Consider the following 25,637-nt stretch of genomic DNA (forward strand, 5'->3'; position numbering starts at 1 on the left):
TCGGTGTCACTCATTCTCGCAGGTCGCAAAGGCACCTTACTTACTTGACTGAGGCCGCAAACCTGTTCTTCAGGAGTGACTCTTCGTGGTGTACCACTGGCTTTGGCGTTCTGGCAGTGCTGACTGCAGGTTTCACCTTCAGAGACCCACCGGAGCTGGGCCCCTGGGCCTGAATTGCTGGCTCCCCATCTCGACAGTGAAGAATAAGGCCACACAGCCCAAAATCGCAGTTCTCCAACATAGAGAACCACGAAAGTTAAAAAAATTATGTTTTTTTCCCAGCCCGTGGGCAGCGCACCAGCACTATCGCGGGCCACAACTGCGCCATGAGCCGAATTCAAAATGGCCGACCGTCACAGCGTCGGGTTCGGGCTGTCAGAGGAAGGATTGGTGCTTGTTACGCTCCCGCACGCAGCTATGATCCTCCTGCTCGCAGCCATCCTCGTCGCCAATGTTGGTGCTGGCTGCTGCCTCGGGCCGCCTCACATACACGCATACATACTCACACAGACAGATACGCGGAGACGCGTCTGGTGCTTATGAGGTCCCGGCGGCAACTGCCGTTTGGGACGTGTTTATTGTTAATGCGCATGCGTGAGCCCAAACGAGGCTCGTGCATGCTTGAACATAACTCGCCCTGCAACAGCCACGTCAACAGCTTGGCCTGCCGCCTTTTCAAAGTGCGGAGAAGACGGAGGAGCACTGGACTGCCAGCCTATCAGTGGAGAGGCTAACAAATTACAGTCAGTTTGAGGACACCGAAGGGGCTGTCCTATGCAACATAATTTCTCCTTGCAAATCTCTTACATCGAAGAACACATATATGTCATGTCTGCGCACTGTAAAGGATGTACAAATTCCCATTGCCGGAAAGCACAATGGTCAAACTGGATCCAGGGGACACAGGAAAAAGGGTCAAATCCGCCCAGGGGACCTAATTGCAAAACCAAAAGGGAGTACTCCTAAAGAATATGTGCACTTAGGGGCAGCCCTGAGAGCACATCCTGCACTGCAAATCATACATATGTACGAAATCAACCTTCATTAAGATGCCATTTTATAGTCATGACAGAATGCATAACAAAGCAGGCAATGCTTTGATGGCCGAATCCAAAGGGTGGGAACCTGTAGTGACATACAGGACACAAAGGTTGCCCAGGGGCAATTAATAACGAACCGTCTGTGCAGCCAATATCCCATGGGTCCTTGCATTAATAAAAGAAACCCCTGGCTATGCCTCAAGCAGTTAAGGCAGAATACTCACGGAGGCTGGCGTATTAGTAAAATCCTTACTATGTAAAGACCTGGATGGGAAGTTGCGAGGAGGGAGAACACATTTCTTGGTGATGTATCCGAGGGGAGCAAGCAGATCCCTTGTTCCCAGCTGATTTCCAAAAAATGACTATAGGTAGGACTCCTTATTTATTTTATTTTGTGTCTTTTAAGTGCTGAAATAATGGTGAAAACAGGAAATTGTCCAGGTTTGCATTACTATGCATACTAAGACTAGCAGTTTTCCATTAAGGAAATGGAAAATAAATATATAGTGATACTCTTCTGACTTCACATGTTTCAATAAGGTGTTATAAATAGGCAGATTGCTTTATTATGTGATTTGTAAACTATTGTATGTAAATTCTATAAAACAATACTATTGTAGTTCTTTGAAGCAAAAACGTACAAATGTGTACCAACTAGAGCTTGGAAGGTACGTGGTCAAGTGTCTAACGTGCAGATTGAGTTAAAATCCTGATTTCACTGCTTAACCGAAGTGGGTGCCCCTGGGCAAATTATATATTGCTGTGTCTTATTTGCAAAAATGGTGTCTCCTGAAGGCACCCAGGTCATACTATTTTTAAAAATCCTCCATTGCAATGTGGCATATTTCATGTTTATTAGGGACAAAACAGTGCCCTCTAATGCTCCTCAGCTGGAGGACCTAGAAACCACAGCACAGAGTTGCCTCATTGAAGCACAGGCCGTGTCTTAGTTCATACTACTTTATCAGCAGGAGGACACACCAATCCATCAGGGCATCAGAGATTCTAGTATACAGGACTGCAGGGGCAGACTGGCAAGGGGGCAGAGTGGCAATTGCCCCCCTGGCTGGCTGGGTTGTTGCCCCATGGGCCAGAGGTCCAAAATGTAAAAACATTAATTGAAAAAGATTAAATCCTTCGGAATCTAGCCTGCCACAAAGGAACTGAGTGCTGCAAAGCCTGCTCAGATTCTGTGTACATGGGGAGAGTCCTTCGTCTTGATTTCAGCAATGTTGTAGATTTGACTGGATGGCCCCCACACATGTGCCTCCACAGTCAGTGAGAGGAGTCTAGGCTCAGGGGCATGTCCATGCTGCCAAGCGGCAATGTATGCATTCAAATAACAGATTATGTTACCCTGGATGGCAATGTTGCACCACTGCTTCCCATGCCCCATTGGCCTGTTACAATCCACAGCAGCTTATCACAACCCCTACTTCAAGGAAGTAAGAGTTCATATCCTCGGCTTGATTCTGTATGAATGCTTCCCCTATGATCTGGTGAATTTCTTGATCACCAGTGTGTTAATATAAAAAGAGTTTTAATATTACCTGAATGGCACCCATGGATGTTACGTATATAGTAGGTATAGAAATGGATGTTGGACTGTTTGTGGTACTGGCCTAGCCCAAGGGAAAAACTAAAAAATGTTATAAACTATTTTTTATTCATTCTATCCATATTTCACGCCTCCTGCTAACGTTATCTGGGCCCTGTAGTCTCCTTCACACCTTATTTTTCTAACTTGTCCCATTCAGCATTTTGTTGCACAGAACATGTAATTCCTATTTTTAACCTGCATGGACCCTTTACGGACAGACAGCTGGTGAGCCAGTTTGTGCACTGCCAGTACTAGCCATAGTGACGAACATAGTATGAGCGCCTGTGGTCAATTTTTAGAATATCTCATGCCACATTCCTGCTGGGAAGGAGCTTGACTCCTCTATAGTACTACAATTTTACAAAACGTAGGATCTGACATTACAAATCTGTCCAGTTTATAGTTCATTGTGCCTTATATTTAAACAATAACTGCCTTCTTCAGTGCCTGCCCATGTCTGTGTATGTGATTACATTTGCATGAGAGAGACTTCCCAGTACCTCTCCTCCCCCTACTCCATTATAGTGCCTAAAAGAGGTCTTGTCTAACTCTAAAGCACTTGGGGGTTCGTGAAGACCCTGGTTCCTTCGCAACACAAGGTATTGACTTCACTGTGCCCACCTGTTTCATGACTGGGTCTTTTCGAGGGGCATGCACATCACAGAGTAGCTGAAGTTATTTTTGCCAATTAGGAAAATACATTGTTGTAACAAGTTATCTGAATTTAATTGGCAAATTAGAATGAAGAGTTTTTCTGCTAACTGCACAATTATGTCTCTCATAGGGAGTTGTACTTGGATGAGCATGGACACACTGCTGACCAATGTGGTAATGAACTATAGGTGATGTTTAGATTTCTGTATAGGTGATAGCCAATGGGGTACGTATTTGATATATATTTATTTTATTTATTGATGTCATTTGTTATACACCCAAACCCGGAGGTACCATGGCATAGGTTACATTGATGCTTAATTGGTTACAGGACATTTTTAAGCAATTGAATTACATTTTCAGACAGGTATAATCACAGTTATATGAAAAGTCACAGGATTGAGTGCATTTACAGTTAGATATAATCACAGTTGCAGGCATGGAGGAGGACATAGGGGTATAGAGATCCTACTGGTCAAGAAATGGAACTAGTGGTAGCCTAGTTGTAATGATCGAAAAGCCAGGTTTTGATCAGTCTCTTGAATCGCAGTTGGGAGGGTTCATTTCTGATGTAGGCTGCGAGAGAGTTCCCGAGCTGTGGAGCTACTACAGAGAAGCTGGCTGCCCTTTTACTATTGAATCTGGGGACAATTGGGTGCGTGCTGGATCTGGATCTTAGAGATCTTGTCAGTTATATTTGGGTTACACAGCTGTTCAGGTAAATAGGGGCCTCGTTGGAGATGCATTTGTGTACTGTGGTCAGGGTTTTGAAGATGATTCTTGCTTGGATGGGGAGCCAGTGTACTTTTCTTCTAGTATTGGAGATATGTTTGTTTCTTTTTAGGTCAAAGGCGGCTCAAAGGGGTTTGTTCTGCAATAGTTGTAATTTGGTCAGGTTTGTTGTTGTGGTTCTTAATAATAGGATATTGCAATAATATGAAGGCTCAGGCAAGGGTGAGGCAGTTTTGTGGGGTGAGGATTTTTCGGTCGAGTGAAATCAGTTTGGAAGTGGAGGCCGTGGAGGACGATAGGTCATTGATTTGTTTGACCATGGATAGGTTGGCATCTAAATAGACACCAAGGATTTTTACCTGTTTGCGGACTGGGATAGACATCCCATCGATGATGATGGCAGAGTAGTCAGAGTGTATAGATTTTATGCTGGCAGGGGAGCCCGTGATGAAGATCTCTGTTTTTTCATCATTTAGGCAGAGACTGTTAAATGCCATCCAATTTTGAATAATGGTATACATTTTGTTGATAGGGAGCAAGTCTTGTTTATGATCTTCTGTGATGCGAAATTGGTATAGATGACTCATAGGGAGTCAAGGGCTGCGAAAAGGAGTTTAGTGTAGGTGTTGTAGAGGGTGGGAGAGAGGCAGGAGCCTTGTGACACCCCTAGAGGTACTGGGATGGGGACAGCGGCATCTATGCCAATGGAGACTCCAGAGGTGCAATCCGATAAGAAGGAATTGATCCAGCAAGTGGCGTTGGGGGAGAAGTTGACATTTTCTGATAGGGTTGCACAATGTTTGTCATTGGCGACCAGATCAAACGCTGCTGACAAGTCTAGGTGAAGAAGGATGCCAATTTTCCCGGTGTCTCGTATCCTATCCATCTGGATTTTTAAGTCTGTGCTTGGGTTATGGAAGCCCGATTGTCTGGCTCTGAGTAACTGGAAACATTCCAAGTAGTCTTGAATTTGAGTGTAAGCCATTGTGTCCACTATTTTTAGTAAATATGGGACTGTGGTGATGGGGCGGTAGTTGGTGGGGATAGAGAGTCCAGAGTTGGTTTTTTGAGCAGCGGGGTTACCCATGCTGATTTGATACTGGGAGGGACACAATTAGTGGAAAAGGAAGTGTTGCTAAACTTGGTGATTATGGGAGCTAAGGTGGCATCGCACAGTAACTAGTCAGGCAGTGAAGCTGTCGCCTTTGCAATTGGATGGTTTCAATGCAGCGATGGTATCTTGGACCTGGTCTTCAGTAACAGGATTGAATTTGAATTGGGCACTGGGGTTGTTATTGGAGACAATGGGTATAATGGGTGGCAGGCTTTTACCGGCTAGCAATTTTCTTTTATTTAATATATTCTCTTGAAGTGTGGTGATTTTATATGCTAATACGTTTTGGATGGTGGTGCACCAGGCTTTGTCGGTGATCACAGAGGAGGCTAGGGCTGTAGGGGATTCTAATTCCCTACAGCAGCAATTTGTTGGTGGGGGAGGCTAAAGGGGATGCCTTAGGTAGAAAGGGAGTGGGGCGGTGAGGGGGTTGTGGTGGGGGTACCAAAGATGGGCACGGCCGTTCCCGTAATATGCAAATGTGCCAGCTGAGCATGAAAGTGTACTAATGATGGTATATTTTGCTTATGTCAATTCTGTGGTTTGCAGCTATAAAATATCTAACTAGAAATGGGCGTGTCAAGCGAGCTTTCAGTTCTATGGAGCTGACTGACACTCCTGGATGTATTTGCATGTAATAAAACTTGTTGTTTTTCTTGCAAAACGTGCACTCCTTATTGACCTCTTGGATTGTTTTTAATTGATCGATTTTTGGGCCTACTTTTCAAATGTGGTGACCCTGATGTGATTTCAGATCCCCCAAGAGGCTGAAGGTTCCCCCACTGCTCTTTCTGGGTTGTGGCACCTATCTGCAGGCACCAGTCCATGTGCACACCTTGAGGAGGTTTGCAGGCACTGTGTTTACAGAAAGCCTGCCTGGTCCTTGGAGCGGGGCTCTGTGCCCAGCTATTCAGGCAATTGAAGGGGGACACTGCATTGGAGGAGCTCAGAAGAACATCTGGAATGTCAGTGCCCTCTTGAAGGAAAAACATGGGGGGTTTAACAATTAGCATGGGTTTTTGAATAGCAGTGAGGAGAAGTTCCCCCACCGTGGGGAAAGATGACATAAGTAATAGTAGAAGCGGAGAACTGATGTGGGATATCTCGTCTTAGAATGGTAAAGGCAGTGTTGTAGTTGAAGGGACGGTCCTGTATAGAAAAGACCCGGTATCCCTCCATCCTAGAGTGAAAGGGGTTTGAGGAGGGTCGAGTTCCCTCATCTCGAGAGAAAGGAGACAGAGAAAGGATCTACAGCATTGTGTAAATAATTGTGCTTTATTTGATGATTTTGTTAATAGTCGTGTATTGAGCACTCTGAGGCCTGGGGCAAACAGCGCTATATAAACATATATATAGACAGATAGATAGATAGATAGATAGATAGATAGATAGATAGATAGATGTGGTTGGTGTGAGGCAGTAGTAGCCCATTCTGTGCATAGCGTATTTGTGTGAGGATTGTATTAACAGGAGTGTTAAAAGATGGGGTGGGGTCTTTTGACTTTTGTTGTGGGCGGGTGGACCAGTTTTCTTGGGGTTTTGAGGTAAGACGTCTCTAGATCGGTGGTCGGCAGATCAGTTTTAAATAAGGTTGGATTTGAGACAGAGTATGGCTACTCCATTGGAGCATATGTGGAAGGCACTCCCACAGTATAGGGAGAAGTTCCTGAAGTACCACTGGAAGAGGGTTCAGGGAACAGAACGCAGGATGTTTAAATCCTGGTCCGAGGAGGGCATGAACAATAAAGCTGTATTGGAACATATATATATATACATATTTGGCATTAATTTATAAAGGGAAAAAGTTAAAGACTAGGCAGAATATGCCCAAATTATGGAAAATGTTTGAGTATGTTCAGAACGCTCATGATGACATCCATGCGTGAACAAATTACACACACACACACACCCTCCCCCCCGTCATCCTACTGCCCAATCTCTGTATGGGTGCTTTAATTTACAGACCACCGCAGAGAACACAAACCAGAGGCATGTGCCCCCCGACCGAGCCTAAGCAGGGCACCATAGCAGAACCTAATGCTGGAACACAGGACAGATTGGTTATGGAAGTAGAGAATAAGCTGCGTAGAGAGCTAGAATCAGCGTTAAATCGAGCAGAAGAGGAGCTAGCGTGAACGATGCAGGGACGAGGGGAGGGGAAAAACGCAGCGATAGGCACAGATGGGTGGAGGGCAAGAGAGATTCTTTTTTTAATGGATGGCAGGGTTATCAGGGATATCCAGGTAGTCTCCAGCAAGGAATACCTGTGAGGATTTATGGGGATTTTGGAGACATGTGGTGTCCTTGTGACCAGAGCCACCAGAGCTTGGCCATCAAGCCCTGGAGATGTGGCTCCCTGGGGCCACGGACCATGTTGAGACCACATTTCCCATGTGACCCGGCGGCAAAGTGCAACATGCACATAATGCCAGCTCTACATTATTGCTGGTTTCAGGCAGTACAGCCAACAATTGGAGAGAAATCATCATTTTGGAGCACGTTGGTGGATTTGGTGGAGGTAGACGGACACAGTGCTGCCAGCAACCAGGTGCAGGAGGTTTTCACACTGCGAAAACCGCATGCAGTGACCGCCTCCTTCTGCCGGCAGCAGCTTACCGAAGGATTCCCTGCGCGGCTCCCCGGGCTCTGTTAAGTGAATACAAAGTGTGATAGTCTTTTGGACCAGGGTGTTTGTATGGACAGAGTTATGACTTATGCTTGGGGTGGGGGAAAGCAAGTTAATATGAGCTCGCATTTCACAATATACAGTTACAGGTTCACGCTGTGAAGCAGCAGAGAGCTGACAATTCCTGCTAAATGTTCATGCTACATTGTGCTAGCAGTCCATGTTGTGCTTTATGTTACATCCATGTTACTTTATGTCATCATGACTTTGTAATGTCAGCATCCTAATGCAACTGGGCTGAGGGGCTAAGCAGGTCACCCATGATAAGGGGGTGACATGAGATAAAGAGTGGACTATAGGTTACTTGTCACTGGAGCGGGAGCTGAGAAAAAGAGAGAGGAGATTAGAAAGACGTAAGAAAGTGGAGGAGATACCTGAAAATGGTACCCTTCCAGATGAAAGTGAGGGGGAAGTAATGTAAAGGAGAATTGGTAATTCGTAAAGAAGCAGGAGGGATGAACCAGAGCAGAGGGGGATATCCTCATAGGGGGGAAGGGAGTGTATTGGAGGAAATGACTAGTAGATCGGATAGGATGGTCCCCCTGAGGAGACTGGATTTTGAGGACAGAGAAGATGAGGGAAGTGATGAAAGTTGGGATACAATGTGTATGGTTGAGGAAAGAGAGCTAAGTGAAAACAAAAGGGAGGAGGAGGAAGGGGCTGCACCAGGCTTAACTACAGTAGAAGAGAGAAAGGGGTTAGGCCTGGAACAATCAGAACAGATGCCAGAGCCTGCTAGAAGGGCCAGGGTCCTGAAAATGCGATCAAAATGTTTAGAAGAAAGCACACCCTTTGTGAATAGGTTGAGGAGTTTACCGGGACGGAAGAAAGTTGACATGACAGGCATGATACCGAAGAGATGGGGGCTGACAGCGATTAGGCAGAACATGGAGTTCACACAATTCTTGTTGTTAGAAAAGGGGGAGGGGGCAGCTGCAATATATTCCATGGCCACAGATGGATAAGAATAATTTCATCTGTATGTTATCAACGTTGACATCGGGAGCAGGCAAGTGGATCTATGAATTAGAAAGAATGACAGCAGAAATGACCCTAGCGGTGTGTGGCATGAAGAGCTTGGAGCTTGCTTGCTGCCATCATAAGGAGAGAGCAGACAACATTTGGAAATGAGCTGGTTATTCTGGAGTGACAGCACAAAACACCACTCATGATGGAGCGCCTTTTCATAACTGTAGGGCCAATGTGTGGAGAGCGCTTAGAGTACAATATCCTGACAAATCAGACATGAGTGCGATTATTACACGTAAAGTGCATGATGACGAAGACCCGGTTGCTTATATTCAAGAGATGCAAGAAAAATGGTGACTTGAAACACGAGAAGCGTGGAATAACAATACATCAATTATTTAGCACATATTATGCCAGGGGCTGCCTGAGGTAGGGTAGAGACAATTGAAAAAGATAGTGGGAATGGAGGGGAAGACATGGGCAGAGATTCAGTTAACCATAGTTCACCATTGTCGGTTGAAACAAGAAAAAGCCAGAAAGAAACTTGAGTAAAGAAGACTGGAGAAAGCAAAATGAGTTCAGAAAAAGTTATCAACGTTTTCAGTTCAAGGAGCAGTGCTAACTAGTGGAGAGGGAGTGATAACACAAGAGATACTGCAGACACAGCCAATTACTGGCAGAAACTTTCCAGGAAGAAGAGAATATAATTATTGGCCACGAGGAAGAGGGGCTGTACCCAGAGGGACAACCTAGGTTTGGAGGACAGTTTCAACAGTGCTGGGTGTGTGGAAAAATGGGGCACATTTCCCAAGCATGTAGAAGCAGGGGAGGGATGCAGCAGAATTGGCAGGTTCCAAGAGGGGGGACAGTATATCCTCCACTGTATAGCACAGAACCACCAGAATATTATGCCCAGGATCACCTGCAGTATCAGCCACACGCACCACAAATTCAACCTGCCCAACACGCGCCTATGCAAACGCAACAAGCACTGATGCAAACACAGCAAGCCCCCATGCAGACACAACACATACAGATGCAACCACATGCACCCATACAACAGAATACCATGGCAGCATGGAATGCAAATGCAAGGCCCCAGGTGCCTACACCCAGGATAGGGAGTGTGGCAGTGGTAGGAGGAAACCCTTTCACTGGTGCATGGATGAACTTATATCCACAATAGGACAGCCCACAGTGAGACTTCATGTGTTCTATCCTATCTGTTACACCAGACCCACAAGAGGAACCGAGGGTCACGGTGACCATAGATGACAAGACATGTTCCTTCCATGTTGATATGGGGTAACCAGAGCCTGTGTTAGGGAGGGGAAGTACTCCATATCAGGCAATGACATGAATGCATAAGGTTTTTCTGGGGATGACAAGTATGGTTCCTTTTACTGGTGACTTACCTATCACTATAGGGGAACATGATCTTTCCATGCCACTTTTTTACTCCCACAGGACACCAGTTAACATATTGGAAAGAGATTTAATGAACAAACTCAACATGAAAATATCTTTCACTGACTAGGAAATGATATGTTCTACTCCAGGGATTCATCAGCATTTTATGGCTAGAAAGCACAAAGGGACGTCCCATTAGACCCAGATTCCTTTATGGAGTACACGTACTGTTAGCATGGCTCTCCAGGATAAGAGGCACACTGTTGTGACTACCTACAGAATTTCTGTTCAGGCCGGAAGTACCCATGGATGAGGAAGAAGGACAAGTGATTACAATAGAGTTAGAGGCAGCAATAGTGAGAGAGGACAGGGTGCTTCTACACGGGGTGGATGATGAGGGAATACATTGGAGAACAGTGGTAGCACTTGACGAAGGACACAGACGGACCAATTTGACAGTCAAATAATTGTTCACAGACGAGGACCCAGATGACAAAGTAGTATTTAATATAAGTCTGCACACCAGAATTATATTAGAATTGAGAGCAGAGAAGTGCTGCAGAGAATGTCATAGGTAAAAACAATACCATACTTCCTCCAGGAAGATTTGGCACAGGTTGCGAGCATATTGATGTGAGACTATTAAAACGAGTAGGTGCAGTTAAATTTAAACTGAAGCCAGGAGCTAGTTTGCCGTGGGTGAGTCAGTACCCGATGCCGAGAGAAGCAGATGAAGGTATTTATGAAACAATATCCATTTTAGTGCAACAAGGGATACTACTGCCATCAAAATCCCCATGTAACACAGCAGTGTAACCAGTGAAACAATCAACGGGGAGTTGGTGGAGATTTATTCATGATTTACGCCCCCTAACCAACATTGTTGAAGCAGAGTTTCCATTAGTTTCAGACCCGGCCACAAAATAATGCAATATTCCATCCAAAGCTAAATATTTCACAGTTATGGATTTAAATAATGCCTTCTTTTCAATTCCCCTTCACGAAAAGTCACAGGACTTCACTTAATTTTCCTATCATGGCAAAATGCGCAAACATGCAATATTATCTCAGGGGTACTGTGAGTCCTCAATCTCCAACCGAGTGCTCATGGTGGACCTCTGGAACGTACACCTTGACAGCACAGTGATACAATATGTATATGACATTTTGGTGTGCAGCGAGACAGAGGAACAGTGAGAAAAGACTCAATACGGTTGATGACAGTCTTGGCAGAGAAGGGGTACAAAGAAGACAAAGAGAAATTACAATATTGCCAGGAAGAAGTCCTGTACATAGGTCAGTTAATATCTCAAGATAGAAGAAAAGTAACCCCTGCGAGAGCAGAAGCGATCATGAAAACAGCCGGACCAAAAACAGTGAGGGAAATACAACAATTTCTGGGCCTTTGCAATTATTGCAGAGCATGTGTCTTTGACTAAGGTACATATGTCAGACCCCTTTTAAAAGGACTCAAAGAAGCACAGACAGATGACAGTGACATAACCTGGACAGGTGAAAAGACAGAAGCCATTGATTAGTTAAAGATAGCGTTTTGCACAGCCCCATACTAGGAATCCCCGATTACAGTGTAGAATTATTTGTATTCTCCCATTCAAACGAGTGGAAATGACAGCCGACTACACGCAAAAAACCACATTGGGACATAAACTACTAGCATATTACAATAGGATTTTATATCCAGTAGTGAGAAGTCATTATCCATGTGAACACTTATTGACGGCAGCGGCATTTGCCACTGAAAGATCTGCCAGTATTACAATGGGATGTACAGTAACGTTATAAGTTGAGCATGCCCCGTTTGCTATCCTTGAAAAGCCTAAAAGCACATTGACAACACAGAGAGCATCCTGGTATGATGTCATATGAAATCCAGCGATAAAGATTGTTAGGAGCAGAGTAGTGAACCCAGCAAGATTCATAGCAGAGCCAGTAGGCTACGTGCATAATTGCACCAAGTATACTAAATATCATGATGAGATACTGCATGTTAAAGAAAATAGCCTAGCAGGCGGGGGTGGGGGGTCCTCTTCATTGAGAGTTTATTGTCAATTTACAGGAGCAATGGCAAAAAGCACACTGGGGCATCAGTGGTAAAGGTATAATAGAATTGCAACTTTGAGACAGTGAAGTGCGTGATTGCCTTTGCATTTTTCAGTGCAAGCAGCAGAATCAGTAGCGCTTATTTTGGCACTTAAAAAACACATGAGGACGAGGCGGGAACAGTGTATTCAGACTCCACCTATGTGATGTCAACAGTTCATGCAGTACTGTCACGCTGGAAGAGATGCAGCTTTTTACATGCAGAAGGCACGCCAGTGAAACATGTGCCGTTATTGGACAGGAGGCTCATAAACGCACTGCAACTCCCATCGACCATCACTGTGGTGTAGTGCGCAGCGCATACTAAAGGCATTGATTTAATTTGCTGCATCAATGAAGTCACCAACTTACAAGCCAAAAAACAGTGTATTTCCCTGTAATATCCGATTTTGACACAGCACCCAATAAATACACACATGCACGAAAAAAAATGATAATGAAAGAAGACTTTAATACATTGTTCATAACCCAAATCATTGAGTTACAGGGACGAGCCCCAAGAGAAGAATAAGAATTGTCAAAGTGCAGGGGTGCTCATTGTCCCCCACAGATGCCATGTGGCGGCAGGACATAACTGTAAAATCAGTTATGACCCTTTGATTACTTAATGTAGCATTATATCAACTACACTACCCAGCACATACAACACATGAGAGTCTTGCAGCTCTAATCTCAGAAGAACGGTTTGTATCCAATTTGGCAGAGCATGTTGCTGCCTTCATTGTGAATTGTTTGATCTGTCAGCAGTATACCACAGGGTACACGCTGTGAAAAGTTAGAGGGGCAATACCACATCTTACTGGACCTTTCCAGCATTTGCATATCAATTATGTGGATATGCTCCAAGTTTGTAATTTCTACAGATATATGCTAGTAGGCCTGTGTCCTTTTTCTTGATGGATCGAGGCCGGTCCATGCATACATCCCGATGACACATGTGCTGTGAAGATCCTCGTACGTGACGTCTTCCGAAGGTGGGGAGGGTGCAAAGTCCTCAGGTCTGATAATGGACCATATTTTGTAAATGAAGTCTTTGAGCACATCACAATCCTATTGGGTACTAAGCAATTTAGCTACATAAGTGTGTTTGAAGGCATACAAACATATTTCTTCATAAAGTTACAATAGGTGCTTCACATTGGATACTTAGATTGGTTTTGAAGTTATATGGTGCCAGCCACATCTTGAATGGCGGCAGCTACATAAGGTGGCATTGTCAAAATCGGTAAGCAAGAGCATGGTGCCAACCACATCTTACATAGCGGCAGCTACAAAACAGTTGCCTGGTCAGAATTAATGTGCTAGCCACAAGTTGAATGGCAGCAACGACTCATATATGTGAGGTCATAGTCAATGGGTAAGTGCGTGGTACCAGGCACGGGGTACAGAGGAGGCAAGCTGCACATGGATGCATGGTTAAAGTCAGCATAGAATAGTATGGGGTCAGCCCCATGTTGCAGGGTGGCAAGTGCATACTGGTACCTGGGTTCAAATCAATGGGCAGTCATGTGAGGCAAGTCTCTAGGTATGACATGCAGCTACACACTCTTACTAGGGTGGGATGGGGGGTGGTGGCACCCTAAAGGTACACAGGTGACCAACGAGGGGGTGGGGGGAGGTAAGCAGGCACAATGGGTGAGACTGAGGGGTGGGTTGAGGTAACCAGGCACACTGGGTGAATCGGGGGGTGGGGGAGGTAAACAGGCACACTGGGAGAGGCCGAGGGGTGGGGTAGGTAAGCAGGCACACTGGGTGAAACGGGGGTGGGGGGAGGTAAACAGGCACACTGGGAGAAGCAGAGGGGTGGGAGGAAGTAAGCAAGCACACTGGGAGAAGCAGAGGGGCGGGGGAGGTAAGCAGGCATACTGGGAGAAACAGAGGGGTGGTCTCTTCAATGGTCTCCTGAAGGAAAGCATTGGCATGCTAAAGGTGACTCTGAAAAAAGGAGGGCTCCATTACCTACCCTTATCCCTATTTGCATTACGCAATCAGTCCGGCTCAGACCATCACCTGACTCCTCACAAGCTAGTGACGGGGTACCTTATGCGTGCACCTCTTGCTCCTCCCACCTGAGTGCAAACTGATGCCCACAGATTGTCGAATGTACTTGGAAGTGAAATGCATGATTATTTGACAGCTATGGTGGCAAGTGTTGCTTTTATGTCTAAACAGATTTGTGGCTGGCAGGGGAGGTCAGAGAAGAGTGATGAAGATAGCAAACAAGTTTATCCCGTAACAGTGTTGAAGCCCCCAGCATTATATCCAGGAGACTGAGTGCTCATTAGGAGCTTCACACAGCACTGACACAAGCCACGTTATGATTGTACACATATTGTAGAGGAGGTGACACCCACTGCAGTAAGGGTACAAGGAAGAAGAGCCTGGCAACACCTTGGTGATATCAAACCCTACAAAGGAGAGAACCCCCTGTCGCAACTCCCTAAATCTGAAGGTGAAGAAGAGGTGAGACAGGTCCAAACAAGGTAGGCTACCAGAAGCAAGCAGCAGCCAGAGGAATGAGACGGATAATAGTTGATTGTTAATAACCAGCAAACAGAAAGAATATCAGTGAACACTTTTCCTAAAAATCTTACCTGCATAAAATACACAATAGCATTTTAACAAGGAAAGAAATACAGACACTAAATGCCTCCTCTGCAGACGCTACTGTTTATGATTTTTTCCTTCTATAATAGATAAGTATCCTGCTTTAAGAACAAGAAATCTAACTCTTGCAGCTATTCTAGGGAATCCCAAAATTTGTCTTATTTTTTAAAGCGTTCTTATTGCTATATTGGTACCGTTTTTCTTGTGAATATTAACATTTCAGGAAAACATAAAGAGACTTTGCAAAAAGAAGACAAAGGGACTTTTTAATTTTGTTAGATACTCGCTTTTGGCTCACAGACAACATAACACATGTGGTTATTTCCAAAAGTTGGATACCCTGCCAATAATGTTTGAACCAACATTCTTTACATTTTGCAGTCTCTATTTTATCATTCTGATTCCATTAAAGGAACCTGTTCTTTATCACATATTCAAATATGCGTACAGCAATGTAACCCCCATTACCATGCAATCAAAATGATCACCCAAGAAAATCCTGCAGTTACTACGTGAATAAAAAGACAGAAATGAAGTCTGCTAGATGACCTTGAGCACATGAACTCGTGCATGACCAATTCTACTCAAGTCACTAATAATGTGTGGTACCAACACATGACCCGAGTGGGGAAAGGGACATCTGATTGAGAGCTGTTATGTGTGCTCTCTTATCCCAATGGATGAGCCCGTCTAGAGTTTTTATAGTGACAGACATGTAGCGCCCTACCTAGGGTACAGTTTCAAGGGAAGCGGACTACCCTAAAATGGATGTCAAAGGAGGTGTTCCCATTTGACAACAGTTACATAAAAACAAAAGCAATGATGAAAGACCCCCCAGAGGAAAGATAATTTAGTGGTGATAAGTACACACACGTTGGTAGTACCTCAGAGTGAAGTACAAATTGGCGACTCCCCCCAAATGAAGTGACACCAAAGAAGGAAACGATCCCTCAGATACCACCCATTGAAATGCAGTAAAACATAACATTACTTCTCAACTAAATCAGAAGTGTCCTTTGAGGAAATACCAGATCAGTACAAACTGTTCAATAGAGCCCAAACAAACTTTCCATCTTCCTTTGCTCCCGGGTTGCAATCAAATGCAAACGCCAAATCGTTACAAATAAACAGATGGGAGATCCTACAGATGATAAATGAAACTTTGAAGGGTTTTAATTCCATAAAAGAAGAGCTGAGAGCATTGTGACTCATGACTCTCCAAAATAGATATGTCCTCAATTTGATAGCAGCCATAAAGGGTGGCGTGCGTGCAACAATTGGGCCATATTACTGCACATACCCACCCGCCCACGATGATAAAAATGGGACCCTCACAGAGACCATAGCAACCCTGACAGATTTGCACACAAAATTAGGGGAAGAGGTGGATGAACCTGAAAGTGACAAATGGTGGAGTTCTCTACTCTCCTGGAGAACCCACTTGGTTGGCCAATGCATTCAAGATACTACTTGCCATAGTAGTGTTCATTCTACTGGCTTTCTGTGTCCTACGAATAGCAATACATGGGTGTAAAAAAGCTGCCAAATGAGCAGTTGGAATAGAAAAAGTAATAGACTTGAGTACTTCCACTCACGGGCAAACCCCAACAGAAAACTTGCTTCATGCCCCAGTGAAGGAAAGCTCTATTACACCTCAAGGGTCAACGTTAATTTATTCCCTAGGCCCAAAGCAATTATATTGGATGTTGAGTAAATTGCAAACCAGACGGGGAGTGCTGCTACATGCCCTGGAGTGTAGACAAACACATAAGACGTGTGAGTGACCTGAGTGGGGTGACTAAGATATGGATACCCAAGATACCTTACGCAGACGAGGGCATGAGTGTGGGTGTGGTAGAGGACTCGACCCGAGGCGGGAATTTTGAGAGACAGATACATACTTAATTCATGGCAACTGCCCCTCCCCCGCCCCTATATTGTGCAGATGAAAGATGCTATGCTTTACGGTGACCATATTGGCCCTATCTCAGACAAATACAAGAAGAAATTAACTGGATGTAACTAAACATGGCAAGAGTAAGCAAACTCACTGTTAACTGACACACGTGCATACAATAGACACAAAGCAAATATGCACTCACCATGAAGACACACGAACATTAGGGTCAAACATGCATTTAGACTTGAAAAATATGCTTACACCATAAAGACACGTAGAATATAATGCAAGGCTACAGGGAGATTCGACTTGCTAAATTTACTGAAATACAGATCCATGCAGGGCAGACAGAAGCCGCGTGGCCCCTTACCAAGGTTACTGAGAAGCAAGGGAGGGTTTGGATGGTTCTGAGGAGAACTGACGACAACATTTCCCAAGGCATGAGACATATTTCTCTTGGATAAAGTAAGAAACAAACAGCCTTTAAATTCCATGTGTACAAGGAAAAGATCGACTAAGTCTCCTGTGGCCAGAGAAGGTAATAGCACTTGCACTAATATGAGCTAAAATCATAGTTAAATCAGGGTAAATTAATTCAAAACATGGTCTTCTCACACGTGACCTATAATTGGAAGACACAGTCTATTCATTAGTGCTAGACACAGATAGGCACCTACATCGACTCTCCACAAATTCCCAGAACATAAGCACCTGACAAGGCCAATAACAAAGCTAAGCGCCCTGACTCATGTCCTGGGAAATAAGGGTTGGTATCTTCTTTAATTGAATCGAAGCAGTCTGCGGTCCTCCCTACCCCTAGTCACATTTTGGCTCATGTGTTGATGACCTGTCTAGTGCTCAAGGTTGGTAAGATAGATGCCAACCAATCAAAGCTCTCAATGTTATACCGCCCAGTACTTGTTGCACTAGCCAATTACCTGTTGCAGAGATTATGTCTTTTTTACCTTGATCAATTTAGGGATGGTCTAAAGTGGAGCCACCAGAAAGTTGTTCCCAATGAAATGACTAACCCCAATATTTTATATATGTATACAATTCCCCTAACCAATCCCCGTACCCTGTAGGTTTTTGTAACTAAGATTGTAATATGATGTCAGCAAAGTCGTGTTTTTCATTTGTAATTTGTTGTTCTGAATTAGAAACTCTGAGAGCCTTTTGATGCTTATGTGCTTATTTGCTGTCACTGCTTGATGTGGATTGTTAATGACGTGGGTTTTGCCATTTACTTTGACTCTTTCCACAACTTGGGTGTAGGACTTCATGGCCTATCTGTTCCGTTTAGATTGGGGCTCTCCAGTCTACCGTTTCATAAGTACAAAAGGACAAAGTAATTCTGTCTGGTACTGATGAGGAAGGGAATGAATGGCATACAGTTGTGTGCATAGACACAGCACAGCCACTGCAAAGGGGTGTTTGAAGAACAGCTGTTCGAAGATGTGGAGGACACAGGAGAAATTACCTTTGAAATGTGCAGATGTAGGAGGGGTCAGGAATAGCTAAAAACAATAGGGGAGGAGGTTTGGGGCAACCCCCCAAAAATAATGTAAACAAAAAATGTGTTGAGTTTTTTCGTTAAAAGATTTTCAGAAAAAAATCATTGACTAAAAGACCATCGATGTAATAACATAGAACCCATCCTTTTCAACATCCCTAAAGAAGCAATACACTCCACGGTACTTGACCTCAAGAATGCATTTTCCTCCATCCCACTGCATCCTGACTCTCAATGTCTCATGCATTTACTTACCATGGGCAAAGGTTGCCTTTTTACCTCAGGGCTACTGTGAGTCCCGAAGTATTACAAATGGATTTAGGAAACATACAACTACAAAGCACAATCATTCAATATGTAGATGACCTTTTGGTCCGCAGCCCAACAGAAGAACAGCATAGGAAAGATTCAGTAACACTTTTAACTTTACTCGCAGAAAAGGGTTACAAGATAGACAAAGACAAACTGCAAAATTGCCAGAAAGAGGTAGTATACCTAGGGAATCAACAGGAAGAAAAGTAACAGCAGAAAGAGCAGCAGCAATACAACTCACACCACAGCCTTCACAGTAAAACAGATGCAACAGGTCTTAGGACTATGTAACTACTTTGCTAAAGGAAACACAGAAAGTAAAGGTACCCATTAATTGGACAGTTGAGATGACCACATGTTTTCAGTAACTAAAATTTGTAATCAGTAATGCACCGGTGTTTGAGACACCAGATTACACACATTTTATTTTACCTGTTCTCACATTCTAATGCCAAGTAATGACGGCCATTCTCACAAAGCAGACATCCATGGGACAGAAGCTGCTAGCTTATTGCAGTCGACTCTTAGATCCAGTCATGCCGGGTGACTTTCCATGTGAACAGGCTCTAGCAGCAGCAGCCTTCACAATACAGGAAACCTTCACCATGGGATGCCCAGTAACATGATATGTAGAACATGCAGTTTTCGTCATTCTGGAGAAATCCAAATCAACCCTCACTACACAGAGATCATCGGGCTATGAGGTGATCCTGTCAAACTTTTCCATTCATATTGTCAGATGTCACTCAGTTCATGATTGTGTAACATACGAAGGCCTTGAAGATGACGGTACCATGGCTTGGAAGATGCACTTGAAGAAGGGGAGGTGCTCTTTGTTAATGGGTCAATGACAGAACATGGGACAGAGGCACATTGGTGCAGCAGTAGTGAGCTTTGTAGATGGGGAGTACAGGTCATGGTTAAAAAGAGATTGCCCTAACATTAATCAGCACAAACAACACAACTTATAGCACTGATAGAAGCATTAGAAATATCTAAAAGAGTTCTAGTTACCATTTACTCAGACTCAGCATATGTTACCTCAGTACATTCAGGATTGTCAAGATGGCGCAGGAGAGGGTTCAATAAATCAGATGGAGCACCCATGCAGCATGCAGCATTACTCTCCATATTAATGGAAGCATTAACACATCCCTGAATAGTTGGCTTGTTGAAGTGCACATCCCACACAAACAATACACACCCAAAGGTTTAGGGCAATGATGCAGCAGACAGAGCAGCCAAGGAAGCAGTTACCTTGAAGTACCAGACACCACAAGGGCTCCTGCCATAGGATTGTAGCAGGTACAGTTGCAAGCCCCATACACTTCGGTACTCCTGCCACGGATTATTGCACTTCTGGGATATGTTTGGGTAATGCTTGTTCTCTGAGTCAGGACAATAACTTCTGGAATTCAAGAATGATTGTTCAGATTACTACAAGGTTCAGTCTTCAACGGAAAACAGATTTAGGCATACCCAACCACTCTTTAAGATAGCTTTGTAACCTTAAAGGATTGTAAGTGATTGTATTCCTGTATATTATCAATGAGGTGATTTCAAACTCCTTTTGGGAAACACAATTTGTTCACCCGCAACCTTCCTTTGATGCTGTATTTACTTGTAACTCTTGTGAAAGTCAACATTAGTTTTCAGAATGGTTTTCTCAAGCGTTCCTTGTTCAATTGAGGACACGCGACCGTTCTGACTCCAGTAAAATGTTCAACAACAGATGTGATGTTCTTTTACTATCTATGAGAACAATACAGCGAACAATTAGGTTTTCACCATTAGTGCGCATGCTACATTTCCATTGTTAAACATATATTCAGAAAAATGACAGTTTATACTCGCTTTTAAGCATATGTGAGTTTCTTTAGAGCTGGTTACAGTTACCGGCAAGGCTTGCTGAGTGAACTTGACCGTCAAGCTTCACTCACTGGCTCCAGGAACACTGTGGTTTGTGGGCTGCTTCACTTTCCCAACTTCCTTGACTTCTACTAGTGCTTTGGGCACACTTGGGACCCACACCCATCTGCAGCACGGTTGTCTCCGGTCCGGCCATGTTAATTGGGAGTCTTCTTCACTTCCCAGTCCCTCAGCTTGCCTACTGCTACGGAGCCTTGGGCTTCAGCAAAGTCACAGCTCTGTGGTCAAAGAAACTCTGCACACATGGGGAAAACTCGACTCTTAGCACATCTTCCTCGGTGCAGCCACATCAATGCAGGTTTTGAGAACACGGGGCCCTCTCAAAATGTGCAGGTTAAATCTGCTGTCTACATTTTCTGGTGTCCCTTCCATACTCACTTCCTCGTGAATTGCCAGCCTCAGGCTCTTCTACTACTACTACTACATTTGTCAGCCTTCCAACTCCTGCTCCAGCTCCCTCCTGCTCTCCCCTCCTGTTGCAGCCTTTTATGCCCTACAGGTTTGGCAATTGGCTTCAGGTGAGAGCCATTAGTTTCAATTGCCTGACCCTTGTAATGGCTGTTAGGCCTAATTGCCCGACTACTACATCTACATGCCTCTTCATCCCTCTTTCTTGTTTCAGTCCCTATTGGATTCTGGGATACGTAGTTTGTTTCCTTAAAGTTAGGTTTTCCTACTTCTTGATGATTTTTAAGGGTAGATCTAGAAGAAGATCGTTTACAGAAGACAACATTTCCGCAATCCTTTTCAATGGACCCTTGGAAGTGAGGAGGCATTTCATGTTAGATACCAAAATGAGTCTTTCTTTTGCCACAGTACACTTTGCTGTTAGGCCTGTTAGGCCTAATTGCCCGACTACTACATCTAGATGCCTCTTCATCCCTCTTTGTTGTCTCAGTCCCTCTTGGATTATGGATGTAGTTTGTTTCCTTAAAGTTAGGTTTTCCTACTTCTTGATGATTTTTAAGGGTAGATTTAATTCCTTTAGTAATATTAGTGGAGGGGTTAGGGTTTTTAACATGTCTGGAAGAAGATGGTTTAGAGAAGTCAACATTTCCGCAATCCTTTTTAATGTACCCTTGGAAGTGACGAGGGCATTTAATGTTAGATACCAAAAAGAGTCTTGCTTTTGGCACAGTACACTTTGCTGTTACAACTTTAGGGTTCACCACCTTAGGTTTAATAGGAGGTTGAGAGACGTTGAAATGGCAATAAGCCATAACCTCTTTTGGCACAGTGTTTAGAGTCCCCTTATCAGAGGATAAATATTGTATCTCACCCCACGGAATCTCCTCCATACCCTTGGCCCTGTCTCTGCCCAGGTGATCCTCCCACAGTACACCATCCCAGGGTTGGGATCAGGAAGCATCTGCCTTCCCCAGCCCACCTGGGAGGAGACTTTAAGGCAGGGTTCCAGCGAGGGATCTGCAGGATTCTTCACAAGGGGCAGGAACTGGGTGGGAATGGCTATAGGGATTAGCATGGCCATAGACATTCAATGGTTGGACATATAACCAAACAACACCTACAACCTTGCTTTGTGTCCCTCCTCATATGCCATTTCTCCTTATCTGTGCAATAATGCAATAGTTTCAGCACTATGCACAATAAATATATTTTCGTGTGTAAAGGCTTTTGTTGAGAACATTTTCTGTGGCAATTGTGTGCGTGCCAAACTATTGTAGGGGGAGCTCTACAAATTAGAATAAGCAGACATAGGTTGCAATCTTTAATTAGTCCCTGCTGCTCAATGCTGGCAATCATTTTGAAAAACAAAAAACACTGACATGCTTACTTCACTTTGCAGCACACCTGTTACTGTTCATCTTTGGTGCAGGGCTGGCATCCACCCTAGAGCCATTGGCACCTTATACATCTCAATCAGTGTTCAGAGTTTAAGCATGGTGCATGGTTCTACTTATGATCATGGCTGCCATATCCCAAATAATATTGCATGTGTCAGATCCTGGGAGTCAGCTCGCCTGCGGAAGGTGGTGTGTATTCTGGCCAGTTGGGTTGAGACTGCCGAATGTCATGACAGGAACCTGAAGGACTGGTCTCTTCTTTGATCTCATTATGAGGGCAGGTAACACCCGCTGCTAGAGACAGCTGTCCTGGGGATCAAACAAGCACACCCATTCAAAAGAAGTAGCCTCACACCAGGGTGCTACATCTCTAAGGGTCTTTGTTTTTAGTGCAATGAGAAGGGGGTGGTATTAGAGTAGGCAGGAGGCCCTGGTCAATGGAAGGAGACTTTCACCATTTTGTTTCTCTCTGTCTCTCTTTCTCTTTCCTGTCACCTCCACTTCCTCTGGAGCAAAGCATTTCAAGAATAGGTATTGGACCACTAAATCAGGCTAGACTAGGCTCAATCACCTGGAGACTTTTGCCTTTAAAAGAAGGGGCCTCCCACCCCTTCTTTAGGATCTCTCAGATCTTCTCAAGACATGAAGATTCACCTGAGAAAAACCCACTGGTCTTGCTTTGGGAAAGCTATGCTTGCCAAAGCTCTCAGCCTAAGGTAAAGAAGGAGTAGTCCAAGGCGGAAGGAAGGTCTCTCCTCTATCGACTCCCCGGGCACATCTGTAGTAGGCTTTGCTGTGACAAGGACATACCACCATGCGCCAGAATCTTCTTAAACTGGGAGACTAGACCCTGAACGGAACCTTCATGTCCTCGAGTCCAGCCAAAGCTCTCTCTTCTACCTTACAGGCCGCTTCGTGTTTATCGCACTGTGAAGGAGAGAGAAAGTGCCAGTGCTGGCTTTTGCGCTCCTCTACCAAGTCGGACTATTGCTTGTACTTCGAACCAACCTGACACAGCCTCGTGGCTGAATATACTGCTCGATGGCAGGACCTGTCTGAATCACTGGTGAGTCACATGCAGACTCTGACCAGGGGTTACAACCATGACTCAGCCCAGCTAGCCCTCTAAAGGACGCCACACCGACCTGCATATCGACGCCCCCAAATTCACCACTTTGATCACGCTTGCCCGCCGACTCAAACTGCTGGAGCATCACTCACCGACCCCTCTCAGCGGCTAAAGCCTGATTCGACCTGGCTGAATTGCAAAGCAGTCCTAGAGCACCCTGACCTGCATCATTGATTGCCTCCCTTCTGCTGCACAAAGCAATCACATTCACCCTTACTCGGTTCCCACCAAGAACTGAATCTAGGTACTGTTGACCCTAAACTGCTCTTCAGTCCACTTGGGCCCTACAGACTGCTTAGGTCACGATCGCACCTGTTTTCAACATCAACATATCCTTTTTGTGGCTTATAATTCACCTTCCACCTCTGGAACCACTAACAGAGTGCTAGTTTCTTCTTACATCTTTTCTCTTCTTCCTTTGGGGTGGGTTTGTGTACAATATTTTCTATTAGTTATATTCCAGCTGGTGTGTTTAATTAAAGTATATATGTGCTTATAGAACCTTCATTGGCCACTCCCTTTATTTTGGACTATGATCCTGTGTTGTTTGTGTCTATACTGGTTCACATTCACATCCCTCTTAAGAGAATAATCTTCCCTCGGCATACGTTATCACAAATGGTGAAAGAGGCTTATCTCGTAACTGTCCCTGTTTTACCTTTATGATTGAAGACAGATTGAATTATTTGGCTCTGTTAAGCATTGCATCTGGAATTGTTCAAGAGATAGAATGTTCTGAAATAATTAATGATGTAGCAATATCCAAATTTAGAAGGAAATATATACTTTAATCATGGCACCGTTTCAGGCACATCAGCCTTGGACAGTAGAAAGCATATACCCACTGGGTGCTTCTCATTTCATTCTTTCTACGATTACTTGAATTTGTTTGTCTGCTGTGTGGGCATGTCCTGAAATGCTAAGTGACATTTTATGTTTGTTAAATGCCTTTTTGTTTTCTCTGTTGCCTAGCCATGTAATGGTTTCCAAGAGCACACATTCATATAGAAATAAATGGTCAGGTTGAACTGTTAGGTGATAAGTTTCTTAAATAAATACTAGCATAAAAATCATTTTCCTTTATTTTCTTTCAAAATTAATATATTATTCAAAAAACAAAGTGAAAATGTCTTCACTATAGCATCCTCTTGGGGAAACAGGTCACAGACATGTGTATTGTCTATACTGTATTAACAACTAGATAATCCATTTAAAGACAGGTTTCTATTGAATTTCACTCGAAGTATGTAATACCATCATTCTTCTGATTGGGAGGGGGCATGGGTTTTGAGCGGGGTGAAGTGGGTTTCAGGGGGAGGGGAGAGAGCATGGGTTTCAAGGTGGTGGCCAATAGTGTGTGTGCCCTGGGCCTCAGAAACTGTTAAAATGGCCCTGTCCACCTTACGGACATTCGGAAGGACACCAGCACCAGCCCCTCCCACCAGAAGCAAGAGAGATACAGGGAGGAGCACTAAAAGATGAGTTTCTATAATACGTTATTGACATTTATGAAATCAGTACCTCCTTTTGGGCGAGCAAATGCTAACCCTTCTTCACAGTCTCCAGAAGCAGCGGATTGTGTTATGAGTATTATGTTTTGTATTAGTTGTCTTTCTCCCTCTTTCTTTTCCTTCTTATGGCAAGGGTTATTGTCATGACCCTTGCCCCTGGCCCTCACTAGCAAGTCAGCCTTCCAGTTAGGGCCAGGCCAAAGGCCTTAAAACCTCATCCAAGACTCTCTTGGAGTCAGTCCTGTCGCCTTTGGCGCCAGGCTCATAACCATCATGAAGACCAACATTAGAATGGGACTATTTACTTGGGACTATTTAACTTGGGGGGGGGGGGGTCAGCCATCATATCATGGAGGCACACACATAGCTCAGTTACAAGGAACTGAGCTATGCGGTCTAGTCTTTTGGGTGTGGCAGGCCTGGGACTACTTTACCTGGACTACTTTGGGTGTGGCAGGCCTGGGACTATTTTACCTGGACTACTTTACCTGAGACTATTTAAACCACACCCAAACAGCAGAACATGCTCTTCATTATTCTGCTGTGAGCAGCGTAACGCTCACCGTGTCCAGTTCTTTGATGCCAGCTTACCTGAAACCAAGAAC

General features: G+C 44.3%; 1 long non-coding RNA gene across 1 annotated transcript in view; it reads right to left on the reverse strand.

Moving 5' to 3' along the window:
- Positions 1 to 25,637, reverse strand: part of LOC138493291 (uncharacterized) — an 88,829-nt gene that overhangs the window by 43,076 nt on the left and 20,116 nt on the right. The window contains exon 2 of the long non-coding RNA XR_011276358.1: positions 19,916 to 20,066. This is a non-coding gene — a long non-coding RNA (uncharacterized lncRNA). The remainder of the gene's footprint in view (positions 1 to 19,915; positions 20,067 to 25,637) is intronic.

Source organism: Ambystoma mexicanum, chromosome 10, assembly GCF_040938575.1.
Source record: "Ambystoma mexicanum isolate Mex_15411 chromosome 10, UKY_AmexF1_1, whole genome shotgun sequence".
NCBI classification, from domain to species: Eukaryota; Metazoa; Chordata; class Amphibia; order Caudata; family Ambystomatidae; genus Ambystoma; species Ambystoma mexicanum.